This window comes from Hippocampus bargibanti, linkage group LG15, assembly GCF_051943395.1.
Source record: "Hippocampus bargibanti isolate YZ-2025 linkage group LG15, ASM5194339v1, whole genome shotgun sequence".
NCBI classification, from domain to species: domain Eukaryota; kingdom Metazoa; phylum Chordata; class Actinopteri; order Syngnathiformes; family Syngnathidae; genus Hippocampus; species Hippocampus bargibanti.
This window is the reverse complement of record NC_142748.1, coordinates 1,375,887-1,392,392: the sequence shown is the minus strand read 5'-3', so window position 1 is coordinate 1,392,392 and position 16,506 is coordinate 1,375,887. Positions and strand designations below refer to the sequence as shown.

The 16,506-nt window shown below is 39.3% G+C and overlaps 1 protein-coding gene across 1 annotated transcript in view; it reads right to left on the bottom strand.

Annotated features, from left to right (window-relative positions):
* Window positions 1-16,506, bottom strand: part of LOC148887059 (caveolae-associated protein 1-like) — a 43,696-nt gene that overhangs the window by 26,228 nt on the left and 962 nt on the right. The window lies entirely within an intron of this gene.

Genomic DNA, 16,506 nt, shown 5'->3' with positions numbered 1-16,506 from the left:
ATACCTTATTCTATGTATAATACATGTACTGTAATAAATACACTGCATTGTATCATAAAGTCACTTTATTAACATTTGTGATGGTCATTTATGGCTTGATGGAATGGCGTTGGAGGTCAAAGGGAATTGCTGTTTGGAAAGAGAGGCGCATTACATGAGGACTGTAATTAAAGAAATAAACTGTGCTGTAAAATAAAGTTTTATTGACCTTTTTGATGGTCGTTGATGGTTTATGGAAGGATAGTCAACTTCCATAAGGACTGTTGGTAACTTAAACTCTGGTGCTGTTCGGTCGTGTGCTTCCGCCGAAGATCACTCCGCCAGCCGTGGTGGGTGTGTATTATGAAAATAGTGCTTATTATAAGGTTTAATTTTCAGAAATTTGACGTTTGTAAGACGAAAAGTTTGTCAGATAAGCTGTACTCACTGTATTTTATATGCTATAAAACGTTTTTTTCTGATGTCAGTTAGGAAACCAAAAAACTGGTGTCGGTTGTCCTCTAAAGTCCAGTTATAATGTCTGAGGATTTCTGATCAACATCGCATGAACAATCATATGGAATCATATGAGGAGACAAAATGTGATTTTGTTTTTCCGCGGACACATCTCGGGATTGTGAGTCATCTCCATTTGACTTGGCTGGAAAAGTCAAGAGATTAAAAAGCATTTTATGTAAGAAACAGTTTCAATACACAAGACAAGCACAGTCCAGTCCTGTTGATATTTCTGGTTTGCCGATTATGGAGTTGGAAAAAAAAATAATGTGGATGATCCCGCCCTAACACATTAAACTATACTCTACATCAGGGGTCAGGAAACTGTGGCTCTTTTGATGATTGCATCTGGCTTGCCGATAATAATAATACATTTCATTTATAAGCGCTTTTCAAAACTCTCAAGGACACTTTACAGTCACATATATTTTTTTTTGTGCGGCTGAGCAGCGGTAGCGTTCGCGCCAGCGTTCACGCTACCCGGAAGTAACACAGCAGCAGCTAGCTAGGTGGCTTGCTAGGTATCTAGCTAGCTAGATACATAAACAAATCACTAAAATAAATACAGAAATACATCAACAAACAAATAAATACAACAAAAAAAATACATAGATCAATAAATACAGTAAAGTCTCGTTATATCGATATTCAAGGGAGTCCGAAAAAATATCGATATAACCGGGACTATCGATATATCCAACCCTGTTTGCATGTAATTTTCTCTGTGCGTGCATAGAAATAGCATCGATATAACCGGGACTATCGATATATCCGATATCGATATAACGAGACTTTACTGTAAATATATAGATAGATAGGTCGCTAGGGTAGGTAGCTGGCGAGGTAGCTGGCTAGGTAGCCAGCTAGGTATCCAGGTAGCTGGCCAGCCAGATACATAAACAAATAAATAAAATACATAGATAAATAAAAAAATACATAAACAAACAAATAAAATACATAGATCGATATATAAATAGATAGGTAGCTAGCTAGGTAGCTGGCTAGGTCGGTTTTTGGGCAGCAATTGGCGAAAAGCGCAATTTTGATTGATTGGTACTGGCCGTTTATGTTGAAGCAAGTAAACGGCCCTTTTAAATAAGCCTGTATCGTACACTTCAGGTTGGAACGGATCGAAGGATTCGCCTTTGTGGAGAGAAAAGGTTCTGATTGTAATTTGCGATGAAACAATACCATTGATGAAACAGTCGAATGTCAGTGGCACTTTGACAAGCCTCGTGCTAACGTTAGCATCAATATACTTCTGCGAGAGACAGCAGAAAGCAAGCGCGCAAGCTAATGAGCCGTGTGAAGGCTAGCTAGCAGTAACTTTGAGTAAAGGTTGACTTTCATTCTGATCGTTTGGCTGCATTTTTACCAATCATGAGGAACGGAAAACCATTCATGCTAATGGTGTGTACTATCACAAAGTTATTTTAAATAATACGTTCTGACATTTTCATGAAAAGTGACTGCGTGTGTGTGTGTGTGTGTGTGTGGCTCTCACTGAAAAACATTTCAAAATATTTTACTTTTATGGCTCTCTTAGTCAAAAAGGTTCCCGACCCCTGCGCTAAACTATACTCTACATGTAGCTAGCTCACTAGCTTATCACAGAATAGTGCGGAAATTTGACTTTCATATGCGTTCTAATATCATCACGTGAGTGTCTGACACAGTTCCAGTTTATATAATACGTACCATCGTGTTGATCAATAGCAGCTTTTTACAAGACAAAGTCAAGAATAATTTGGGAAAATGTCCATGTCTTTCAGCTCCATTTATTTTGAAATGGGGTACATACTTTTATTTATTTAATTTGTCATATTTCCGGGTAACTGAAAGCAACAAACATTGTGAGTTTCATGGAATTTTGTTTTGAAATTGCCTTGAAATACAAAAAACATTAAATCTGTAATTTGTAAGCTCACAGTCGTACAGGAGTGGTCCATCGATGAAAAGGTTCCTTCAGCCGTCATCTGTACTTCTTTGAAGGTGTCGCTCATCCGAGAAGCTTCGTCAGCTAAATAAAATTTGCACAGCCACCAAAATAAATATAGGGCCATAGCTACCAGCAAATTTTAGTGAGTTGACGATGCTTCTCGGATGAGAAGTGAAATGTCCGACACCTTCAAAAAAGTACAGTTGACGGCTGAAGAAACCTTTTCATCAATCTATTCTTTACTTTAAATAGTTTTCAAGCCCTCCTCCACAATTCTCTCCTTCAATCAGCCATGCTTTAGCGTCTTCATTAAGCCAAAAGTAGATTAAAGCGCAAAAAAAAAAAAAAAAACAAACAGCAAACTTGGTGAGGGATTGCAACATTTTATGTTCCGTCGCAAATATTGCAATTACAGTGAGACCTCAACTTAGAAACACCTCAACTTACAAACTTTTTGTCTTACAAACGTCAAATTTCGGAAAATTAAACCTTATAATAAGCACTATTTTCATAATACACACCCACCACTGCTGGCGGAGTGATCTTCGGCGAAAGCACACGAACGAACAGCACCAGAGGTTAAGTTAGCAACAGTCCTTATGGAAGGTGACTCTCCTTCCATAAGCCATCAACGACCATCAAAAAGGTCAATAAAACGTTATTTCTTTAATTACAGTCCTCATGTAATGTGCCTCTCTTTCCAAACAGCAATTCCCTTTGAGCTTCGACCTCCAACGCCATTCCATCAAGCCATAAATGACCATCACAGATGTAAATAATGTCATGATCTGGTTGACGACCAACGGGGGGCGCTGTCGCCCCCGCCTACACCTCACAGGTGCTGGTCGTCCCGATCAGATTGGCGACGTCAGCCCTGCCTGCAGCCTCGCAGGTGCTGGTCGTTATAATCAATAACACTTAAAAGGACACCTGGCACGATCATCCGGTGCCGATTCATTGTTTGTTTGCTGCTTGGTTGCAGCATGCATCGTGTACGTGTTTGTTTAACCTTGGCGGGCTTTTACTTTTGGTCTTCTTTTGCTACTTTGTATTTTTTCCATTCAGATCATTTTGATGTTTTACATTTTGTTCCTGCTGACTTTATTTTAATACAATTTGTCAAACAACCTCCTGCTCCCTCCTGCCTGCTTTTTGGGATCCGAACCCGCCATCACCACCTCGCAAAAACATGACAGAATGAATCGGCCAACTATCGGATCCCGCAGGTACATCGGACCCGTCTCATTTCCACCCCGTGCCTGACCATGCTACGTCCACGTTAGCGCAAGCCTCGTCGCGTTTGAATTGCGTCACTCGACGAGCCGCAACGTCCACGTAAACGTCCGGCCGAGACCTCCTTCCAGGTGGCCGTCCAGGGTGACACTGGGTGACTGGCATTGCACGCCCACGTCCAGCCACGCTGTCGTCGTGCATGACGAATTGAGTCTCATCCACGACGAGCCGTGCAACGTCCGCGTCAACGTCAGTCCGAGACCCCACTCACCGCTGGATCCCGGAGCGGCTCTGGACCCGTCTCGTTACCCCGGAGCCGGGCAGTTCACGCCCACGTCGGCGTCCGGCCGAGACCTGGTCCCATACGGCCGTACGGGGTGTCATTCTGCGCCTGGCAGTCGACGTCCACGCAGAGCCATGCGCCGTCGCGTGAACGTGCGAGAGGGATCGCGCTCACGCCCACGGCGATCCGTGCCGCGTCTTCGTCCACCCCAGGCCGAGTCCCGTTCCCATCAGGCCGCCGCCCGTCGTATGCTGGAGAGGCAGCGGTTGCCCTCTCCACCGAGTGGCACTTTGACAAGCCTCGTGCTAACGTTAGCATCAATATACTTCTGCGAGAGACAGCAGAAAGCAAGCGCGCAAGCTAATGAGCCGTGTGAAGGCTAGCTAGCAGTAACTTTGAGTACGGTTGACTTTCATTCTGATCGTTTGGCTGCATTTTTACCAATCATGAGGAACAGAAAACCATTCATGCTAATGGTGTGTACTATCACAAAGTTATTTTAAATAATACGTTCTGACATTTTCATGAAAAGTGACTGCGTGCGTGTGTGTGTGTGTGTGTGGCTCTCACTGAAAAACATTTCAAAATATTTTACTTTTATGGCTCTCTTAGTCAAAAAGGTTCCCGACCCCTGCGCTAAACTATACTCTACATGTAGCTAGCTCACTAGCTTATCACAGAATAGTGCGGAAATTTGACTTTCATATGCGTTCTAATATCATCACGTGAGTGTCTGACACAGTTCCAGTTTATATAATACGTACCATCGTGTTGATCTATAGCAGCTTTTTACAAGACAAAGTCAAGAATAATTTGGGAAAATGTCCATGTCTTTCAGCTCCATTTATTTTGAAATGGGGTACATACTTTTATTTATTTAATTTGACATATTTCCGGGTAACTGAAAGCAACAAACATTGTGAGTTTCATGGAATTTTGTTTTGAAATTGCCTTGAAATACAAAAACATTAAATCTATTCTTTTGGTCTTTGTAAGCTCTCAGTCGTACAGGAGTGGTCCATCGATGAAAAGGTTCCTTCAGCCGTCATCTGTACTTCTTTGAAGGTGTCGCTCATCCGAGAAGCTTCGTCAGCTAATTAAAATTTGCACAGCCACCAAAATAAATATAGGGCCATAGCTACCAGCAAATTTTAGTGAGTTGACGATGCTTCTCGGATGAGAAGTGAAATGTCCAACACCTTCAAAAAAGTACAGTTGACGGCTGAAAAACCTTTTCATCAATCTATTCTTTACTTTAAATAGTTTTCAAGCCCTCCTCCACAATTCTCTCCTTCAATCAGCCATGCTTTAGCGTCTTCATTAAGCCAAAAGTAGATTAAGGCGCAAAAAAAAACAAGCACAAAAAAAAAAAACAGCAAACTTAGTGAGGGATTGCAACATTTTATGTTCCGTCGCAAATATTGCAATTACAGTGAGACCTCAACTTAGAAACACCTCAACTTACAAACTTTTTGTCTTACAAACGTCAAATTTATGAAAATTAAACCTTATAATAAGCACTATTTTCATAATACACACCCACCACGGCTGGCGGAGTGATCTTCACACATAAAGATCTTGTTCAAACTAATCATAAAGGGCCAAACATCTTCAACTATTTATGTGTATTAAACTCAACAAATACAGTACAGTGAGACCTCAACTTACAAACACCTCAACTTACAAACTTTTCGTCTTACAAACGTCAAATTTCGGAAAATTAAACCTTATAATAAGCACTATTTTCATAATACACACCCACCACTGCTGGCGGAGTGATCTTCGGCGGAAGCACACGAGCGAACAGCACCAGAGGTTAAGTTACCAACAGTCCTTATGGAAGGTGACTCTCCTTCCATAAGCCATCAACGACCATCAAAAAGGTCAATAAAACTTTATTTTACAGCACAGTTTATTTCTTTAATTACAGTACTCATGTAATGCGCCTCTCTTTCCAAACAGCAATTCCCTTTGACCTTCGACCTCCAATGCCATTCCATCAAGCCATAAATGACCATCACAAATGTAAATAAAGTGACTTTATGATACAATGCAGTGTATTTCTTTCATTACAATACAATAGCACATTTATTATACGTAGAATAATGTATGTTGTGTGTAGTTTTAAGGCTTATTTAGTTGATAGTATATTTTATGGAAACCCGGGAACGGATTAATCCCATTTTAATGGTTTCCTACGGGAATTATTTTTTGAGATACACACTTTTCGCTTTACACACTCTGTCTGGGAACCAATTAAGTTCGTAAGTTGAGGTCTCACTGTATTTTATGGAAACCCGGGAACGGATTATTTCCATTTTAATGGTTTCCTATGGGAATTATTTTTTGAGATACACACTTTTCGCCTTACACACTCTGTCTGGGAACCAATTAAGTTCGTAAGTTGAGGTCTCACTGTATTTTTTTTTTTACTCCCATGTCAATCAGTATGCCAAATTCTAATGTTTTAATTGCTTCTGTGGTTGGGATGGTACCCCATAAAAGTGAAATTTGATGGTCAGCGTATGAGAGCTGGTACTCTTCACATATTTACCATTCAAAATGCAAAACCGTGTATGCTATTTCAAATTCTGTAATATAAATACTGAATGGTTGTTGACGTCAACGAGGACATGTTGTTTTGCTACGCCTACGCCTTATATGTTAATATTGAGCCGCAACAGGCCTCGCAACTACATCAGCAGCCACCGACTGCATTTCCCCCTTGTAAAAGAAGCCTCTACTATAGCGCCTTATAATTTGGTGTGCCTTATACGGTGATACCTCACCTTACGAACTTAATTGGTTCTCAGAAAGTGTGTGTAAGGTGAAAAGTGTGACTTCCAAACATCAATTTCCAATAGGAAACCATTAAAAATGAGAATAATCCGTTTCCAGGTCCGCATCAAACAAAATCTTATACTGAATAAGCCTTAAAACCACACAAAATATACCTTATTTTATGCATAATAAATGTGCTATTGTATTGTAATTAAAGAAAAAAATGTACTATATAATAAAGTCATTTTATTTACCTTTGTGATAGTCGTTGGTGTACTTGCCTCTTGATGATATCCAAGTGAAGTTGCCGTGCTTTCTCGGCATTCATACCCTCACACACTGTTCCTGACACACTGACAACACAGAAACAGCCTTAGCCACACGTAGCAATGGTCGACTTAGCATACTGGTACTGGGACGCTAAGTCACACAAACCCACATCTCGTGCGTGTTTCTCGATGATCTCCTTCTTCTGCTCAATCTTAATTTTGTTTTATGTCCTCTTCGGCTTAACACTAGCCTGTGGTGGGGTCTTTTCGGTCTCATAACAGCAAAAGTATTCCACTTGATAACAAACCACGTCTGCACTGAGTGCACTCAAAGAAAGTGGGTGTGGAAAAGTAGTCCGGCATCCACGGTGGGGATTTCTGCCGTGTGATTTTCTGTTTTTTTTCCGCCAAAAACTAGTCCGCCAGCCATTGTGGCGCTCCGTGTGTTTCCTGAAAAGTAGTTTGTATGCCAAGATTATATTCTCGCGAATTTAATGTTCGTAAGGAGAAAAGTTTGTGAGCTAAAGCATTCGTAAGTATTTGGAAAACTTTTATATATTATATTTGGAAAACTTTTTTCATTCATTGAAGGTGTGCCTTATACAGTAAAGTCTCATTATATCGATATCGGATATATCGATAGTCCCGGTTATATCGATACTATTTCTATGCACGCACGGAGAAAATTACATGCAAACAGGGTCGGATATATCGATAGTCCCGGTTATATTGATATTTTTTCGGACTCCCTTGAATATCGATATAACGAGACTTTACTGTATATGGAAAATTTGGAAAATACACCACTCATTGGGAGTATGTCTTATACTCTAGTGCGCCTTATACACCGGACAATACGGTAACTATTTTTTCTAATTCCACTTTCACACGATTGGCCAATACAAAGTGTATATTCGAGTCAGGAAGCATTTTCTCTAAACAATCCATGTTTTGGTGTTGGTGTCAACAGGTTTTTTTAGGTCCTGCATCAGATCTTCATGACCAAACAGGAACACGGACCCACAGGCTCTTTCCTTCTCACAATTGAACAAGTATGTGATAGGCGCTATTTTTAGACATCATTCCCTTTCGTTGTCACCATACTCCGCGTCTTTATCCTCTCACCCTCTTTCTTAATCGTAATTTTGACCACATACTTGACTTCCACAGCCAACTGTCACCTACTTTAGCTCAGAACGAAACTTGGAATAAACATTAAAAAAAAAGTAGTGGTCACTGTTCAAAGAACATTTCACACAATCTGGCTTGTAAAAAAAAAAAAAAAAAAAGCCCAGAGCTTTTGAAACTGTGATGTCCATATATGGGCTTAGGTCAACCTGTGAAAGAAGGACGGGGGTTTGTTCATGATACATTTTGAATTATAACTCCCAGGCTGTGTGTTCTTTCCAAAGTAGCTTTGTGTACTTTTTGCAAAGCTTTCTGATGATTTCATGTAAGTAAGCGGGACAGTGAGACACGCCAGATGCAGCTCTGTTACTGTGGCAAAAAAAAAGTGTTACCTTTTTGGGAGCCTCAAAAGCAAGCGTGTCAAACTCTTTTTTTTTTTGCCGCGGGCCACATATAATAATAATAATAATAATAATAATAATAATAATAATAATAAGCTCTGTCCCCCGGCGTGCTGAACGGGCAGGGGAGGGCCACACAGAGGTGGAGGGTTTCAGATTCGGAGAATATGCTTTCTTGTTACACATCCAGTTATGAATATGATTCAAATAGTTCTGAAGAGGAAAGCATACATCTTTGCAATCGATTAAATAATTTATTTAGGCCATTTTGAGGCAAACGGGCAGGGATGTCTCACCCAAGAAGAGACAGAAAAATGGCGACCAGCTCCGGTGAGGAATGAATCAGCTCGTTTCCACAGGCTGATACATTCCTTCCATGGAGTTTGCCTCCCTCTGCTGGCGGCTTTTGGGTGTAAGACATGGTTTAAAAAAAAAAACAATACAGCAAAATACATAGACGTGATGGAAAGACGTTCCAATGCGTATTTTTTTACAGTCAGGAGGCGGTCCTTTACTGACGTCACGTACGGACTCGTCACCAACTCAAAAACAAGACTTCCTGAATGTTCAGAGCGAGTCTTAAAACGTAAAATATAGCTATATGCGGTGGAATCTTATTAAAATACGCCCAGTAGAAGTCATTTGAAGCCATTTTACAAATTATGGACACAACTTGTCCGGAGACGTCGGTTGTCCTTTAATGATGCACTGTATGGTTGAGAATTCCAATTTCCATTGCATGCCCTTTTCCCATCGGCGAGTCCAAGATACTCGCAGCAGTGATAGGCTCAACCAGGCCCGTAATCAGGATAAGAGGTGTGCATTAAGTTTTTGAATCACAGTGCGTAGCACTAATTCCCGTGAATTGCAGCTTTAAAAAAAAAAGTCTGGAAAAAGCAAGTAACCACATTCAAAGAGAGAAGTAGGAATGAGTCCGATTGGATGGTGAGTGGAGTGAGTCAAGGCGTGGCAACTTGAGAAGAAAAAGACGTGGAGTGAGTTCTCCACATGCGTGGGTGGGCTTGCTCAGAGGGAGAACCCGGGAGATCAGTAGTGGAAACGAACTTGTTCCACACTAAGATGAGTAGGTAGGAGGTTTGTGCAGAGAACAATGGCTGCCTGTGCAATGAATCAGCTGTCTAAATATGTTCTCTTGCTCCTAATCAGTACACACCCATGCTCGCAGTGGGGATGGATTCCTTCAGCACCTTTACATCGACATCCCATAGTTGAGCAATTTGACCCATCACGGTGAGGTGAGAAGAAATTTCGGGTTACAAATTCTTACGGTGTCACTTTATTGTCCTCACAGCTTATCTCATCTTATCAGTCCCTATTGGACGGTGTCTGTCTCGTCTTTAGGACAAAGACACATGCTTGATCCCGAAGGCGCATCATCATGAAATAGAAATGGAGGACAATGGTAATCGTTCATTTGTGCTTAAAAAGATATATTATAGTTCTGGGAGAAAAAAATAAGATCCCAAAAAATAAACAGAGTGATACCTCAGCTTATGAACTTAATTGGTTTCCAGAAAGTGTGTGTAAGGCGAAAAGTGTGTCTTCCAAACATTCATTTCGCATAGGAAGCCATTAAAAATGAGATTTCCAGGCCCCCATAAAACATATTTTTCTCCTAAATAAACCTTAAAACTACACCTACCTTATTTTATGTATAATAAATGTGCTATTGTATTATAATTAATTAAATACATTGTATTGCATAATAAAGTCGTTTTATTTACTTTTGTAATGGTCGTTGACGTAGTTGCCTCTAGATGATATCCAAGTGAAGTTGTCATGCTGTCTCGGCGATAATACCCTCACACACTGTCCCCTATTAGCTGCTTTTCGGTAATCCAAATCGTGGTTTGTTATCGAGTGGAGTACTTTTGCTATTACGGGACCGAAAAAGACCCCATCACAGGTTCGTGTTGTACAGTGATACCTCGGTTTACGAACCCCTTGGCTTACGAACGTTAAATTTCATCAAGCCATCAACGACCATCACAAAGGTAAATAAAACGACTTTATTATATAGTACAGTTTATTTATTTAATTATAATACCATAACACATTTATTATTCATAAAATAAGGTAGATTTTATGTAGTTTTAAGGCTTGGAAAAGTAGAAAATTGTGTTTTATGGGGACCTGGGAACGGATTCTTCTCATTTTAATGGTTTCCTATGGGAAATTAATTTTTGGGATACACCCTTTTTGCCTTACACACTCTGGGAACCAATTAAGTTCGTAAGCCAAGGTATCACTGTATTGTTTAGCACAATGTGACAGAGATTGCTTAAATACTCCTCCAAGATAGAACCAAGAAGTATGCCAAAAGAAGACTTAATTCTCTCCATTTACTCTTGAACGACTTGATACGTTTAGCTGAATAGATGCGAGTTTGTGGAGTTTAACTCCACTTGGGTGCATAGACTCCTGGACAACATATCGTGAGGTTCAACGCTAAGCAAAATATTTGACTCAGCATGAAACACGGCATTGTTTTTATGGTGTTTGCTCTATATAAGTTATTGCTTTTCTGTTTTCAACGGTGATTGCATGGCTGATTTTTACTTCACATGCAGTGCTTTGTATGCACCAATGCTTGTTTTAAAGTACTCTCTAAATACATAAGGTTGACTTGAGTTAAACGACAAAGCTTCGCTCATGCTGTGTCCTCCCTGCATGTACAGGTGGTCTCATGCAATAAACACCAACTTAGTAGCGGTGTGTTTTTATTCAAAGTGGTGTGCTGGGGCAGGGTATTTTCTTTATGTAGAACACCTTCAGTTGTCAGTGGTCGTGTCAATAATTGCATGATTGTATGATTCTTTTATTTTTTACTTCATATGAATCACTTTGTATGCAGCAATGGTTGTTTTAAAGCGCAACATAAAGTTGCGTTGAGAGTTGATTTCTTAGTTCTGATTAGCATACCTACCTACCTACCTACATACATACATACATACATACATACATACATGCAGTATATGCAGTACATGCAGTACATACATACTGTACGCACTGTACATACATACATACTGTACATTCTGTACTGTACGTACTGTACATTCTGTACTGTACATACATACTTACATACATACATACATACATACATACATACATACATACGTACAGTACATACTATACTGTACATACATTCTGTATATACATACTGTACGTACATACATACTGTACAGACATATGTACTGTACATACAAATGTACTGTACATACATACGTACTGTACATACATACGTATTGTACATTATGATGAGCATACATACATACATACATACATACATATATACATACATACATGCAGTATATGCAGTACATGCAGTACATACATACTGTACGCACTGTACATACATACTGTACATACTGTACATTCTGTACTGTACATACATACATACATACGTACGTACAGTACATACTATACTGTACATACATTCTGTATGTACATACTGTACGTACATACATACTGTACAGACATATGTACTGTACATACAAATGTACTGTACATACATACGTACTGTACATACATACGTATTGTACATTATGATGAGCATACATACATACATACATACATACATACATACGTACGTACAGTACATACTGTACAGTACATACTATACTGTACATACATTCTGTATGTACATACTGTACGTACATACAAATGTACTGTACAGACATATGTACTGTACATATACGTACTGTACATACATACGTATTGTACATTATGATGAACATACATACATACATACATACGTACATACATCCATCCATCCATACATACATACATACATACATACGTACATACATCCATCCATACATACATACATACATACATTTTCACTCATTGAAGCAGCACTTCATCACCACAGCATGGAACTTCATTTGCCAAATAGCGCTCGAAATGTGTGATGCATTCAACAGTTTAACCGAATACGGTGTGGAAGGTGAGTTTCTACGCTCAATGCATTCGTTCATCTTTAATATGATTTTTTTTAATTCATTGTTTTAATTATACTGAGCATCTCAGAATGGTGGATTACATATCTAAATGGAAAGAATTTTCTAAACTGGACTTTCGATCGAAGCAGGAGATAATAATTAAAGGAAGACCAACACCGGACTGTACAGCTCACAAACGGCGAGGGATGAATGTAAATCTCCTGGACAGCTTCTCCGCTTTTTGGCCAAGAAGGATCTCATTGAAACTATTCCTGAAGCGACAAAGTTGCTCCAGCTCGTGCTCACTGTTCCACCTACTACAGCATCAGTGGAGCGGTCATTCTCAGCACAAAAGACTGAAAACATACAGTCGGAACAGGACTGATCAAGGACGACTTTCTTCACTGAGACAGAGAGACTTGGACTTCATTTATAAGTAAAGGTAACACGATAATAACATGTTTTTAATTCTTTACAGTTTGTATCCAGTATATAAAGAATGCTGACATGACATTTTAAACAAAACACGTTAACTGTTGCCAATCAAATGGTGAATAAGCTACTCTGTGGAGTTCATATGTTTGTAAATCTGACTGTGATGACGTCAGTGCCTCACCAGCCATGAACCTCACCGAACGTCACTGCATCCCACGACAGGCTACAGTGGTGACATTGAAGTTGTGATTTAAAGGAGGAACAAGCCCCAATTGGTTGCCGCAAAACATTGTCAGAGCTAATTACCATAAAATGGGTCAGACTTCAGACTCTCAGTCATCTCTTTTGCAAAATCACGTTGTTCCGGCAGTACAACGGCACTTTTGTTGTAACTGAAAAGTGGAGAAAAAAAATGGACGAAAGGAAGTTTTGAAGTTCTTTCATCTCACCACTTGAGCTTGACATATTTTTCCTTGTCTTGAGCGTTTTAATATGCTGTTGTGAGTGAAAATATTGTTGAGCTGTTCGAGGTACATACAATACTTCACTTGTCTAGCATTCTGGGAGTCTTTTTGGAGTTTAGTAGGACTACAAAAGAATTTGAACATTCTCCTCATTTTTTTTTTCTTGTCTCTGAAGAAAATTAATCAAAAGTTGTAACATCGCTAGCAGCCACACATAAAGATCTTGTTCAAACATCTTCAACTATTTTATGTGTATTAAACTCAACAAACACAGTACAGTGAGACCTCAACTTACAAACTTTTCGTCTTACAAACGTCAAATTTCTGAAAATTAAACCTTATAATAAGCACTATTTTCATAATACACACCCACCACGGCTGGCGGAGTGATCTTCGGCGGAAGCACACGACCGAACAGCACCAGAGGTTAAGTTACCAACCAGTCCTTATGGAAGGTGACTCTCCTTCCATAAGCCGTCAACGACCATCAAAAAGGTCAATAAAACTTTATTTTACAGCACAGTTTATTTCTTTAATTACAGTCCTCATGTAATGTGCCTCTCTTTCCAAACAGCAATTCCCTTTGACCTCCAACGCCATTCCATCAAGCCATCAATGACCATCACAAATGTAAATAAAGTGACTTTATGATACAATTCAGTGTATTTCTTTCATTACAATACAATAGCACATTTATTACACACAGAATAAGGTATGCTGTGTGTAGTTTTAAGGCGTATTTAGTTGAAAAGTATATTTTATGGAAACCCCGGAACGGATTATTCCCATTTTAATGGTTTCCTATGGGATTTTTTTTTTTTAGATACACACTTTTCGCCTTACACACTCTGTCTGCGAACCAATTAAGCTCGTAAGTTGAGGTCTCACTGTATATGTGTCCTTTCTGTGTTCTCAGATAGTCTGGATTTGCCGAGAATGGAGCTCTCATTTGAACAGCTGCATTTTGGGATGAAAGAAACAGAGAGCGAGGTTGGTCCAAGACGCGATGTCTGAGTCAAGGGTGGAAAGTCTGAATGTTCTTACGCCACTGTGCAAAAAGCTGCAAGCCATTACACATCACACTGCTGCCTCACAGTCTAAAAAAAGAAAATAAGACTCACCTGAACTCTCTTCAAAATATTCAGTAAAATACACGCTATACATTTATTCAAATGCAGTATTGTACACTATGACTTTCTATCCACATACAAAGACCAACTACAACACTGTTGTTGAACTTTAGTTTGAAATTTGGCGAAGATTTGGGAGAGAATTAACTTCCTAAATGTGATTATGTATGACTTTGACAAACGGTGAGCGTCCGCACATGTGAAGGCTTGCATTCTTCAGGTCTATCCATCATGTACTATGGATAGGAAAATATCTGGAAGGCACCTGGAGTGGATTCCAGGAGCTGAACCAATGTAGACGAGGGGTGTGACTGAGAGGGAGGAAGGGTGGGGGCGTTTTAAAAAACCAACTTTGCTTTCTACTGACAGAATTCGAGTGTGCATTGTATTGAAAAAAATAGTAGTATGTAAAAGTTGTGTTGCTTGGTATTGTAACTGTGTCCTTTGTATCAAGACTAGTATGAGTTTTACTTTGGAAGTATACTTTTCTTAAGGTGAGCACTCTCTTGCTTTTGAAACTGCAAACGCTGAGAATGTCAAAAATGCTGTCCTGAGAGTTTCTTCATTCTAAGAGTTGAGAATGAGGTACTGCTCTGTTACATGGATGTTATCTTCACTATCTATACACACACACACACACACACACACACACACACACACACATACACACACACACACACACTTTATATATATAAAGTATATATAGAGTGATACCTCCGTTTACGACACAGGTGTCAAAGTCAAGGCCCGCGGGCCAAATCCGGCCCGCCACATCATTTTTTTCGGCCCGCGAAAGCAAATCAAACTTGTTAAATTCCACGATGATTGCTAAAATCTGAGCCAAAATGTCATATTTTTGGATGTCAACCACAATAAAAGTCATTATTCTTGACTTCAGATTTGAAAACGAGTTATTCATTAATTTACTGTGTGCTCTATATGTAATATTTGAAGGGATTTCAACATTCTAATGGGTTCCCCAAATTCATAACGGCCCTCGAGAGGAAACCGTAACTACAATGGGGCCCGCGGCAAAAAATGACTTTGACACCCCTGGTTTACGAACTTAATTGGTTCCCAGAAAGTGTGTGCAAGGCGAAAAGTTTGTCTGCCAAACATTTATTTCCCATAAGAAACCATTAAAAATGAGAATAATCTGTTTCCCTCTTCCCATAAAACATACTTTTCTCCTAATTAAGCCATAAAACTACCCAAAATATACCTTATTTTTATTTTATGTATAATAAATGTGCTATTGTATTGTAATTAAAGAAATAAACGGTAATTTATACGTTAAGTACGATATACAGTAAAGTCTCGTTATATCGATATCGGATATATCGATAGTCCCGGTTATATCGATACTATTTCTATGCACGCACGGAGAAAATTACATGCAAACAGGGTCGGATATATCGATAGTCCCGTTATATCGATATTTTTTCGGACTCCCTTGAATATCGATATAACGAGACTTTACTGTGTATATATATATATATACAATTCAAGGGAGTCCGAAAAAATATCGATATAACCGGGACTATCGATATATCCGATATTGATATAACGAGACTTTACTGTATATATATACAGCGTCAACACACACACACATAGTAGTAGCCGTTGTGCTGTAGAGTTAATAGATGTGTTTTTTTTTTGGGTTTTTTTCCCTTTTAAATATTGTTTTTACATTATCGATTATCATGATTTTTACCTGACTCATTCAAATTTTTAAAATGCATCTTAGCAGTGATTTTTTTTCAGTGTATTTCAATGGGGATTTTTGCCATTTTCTGGTTGTACGTGTGTGTGTGTGTGTGTGTGTGTGTGTGTGTGTGTGTGTGTGTGTGTGTGTGTGTGTGTGTGTGTGTGTGTGCGTGTGTGCGATTGCGATGTACTCTAGCCACACCCTTGTACATGTCTTAAGTCAATTGACATCCATCACATTCAAAACCAGCATTTACAGTGATTAATTTTGCATAGAAA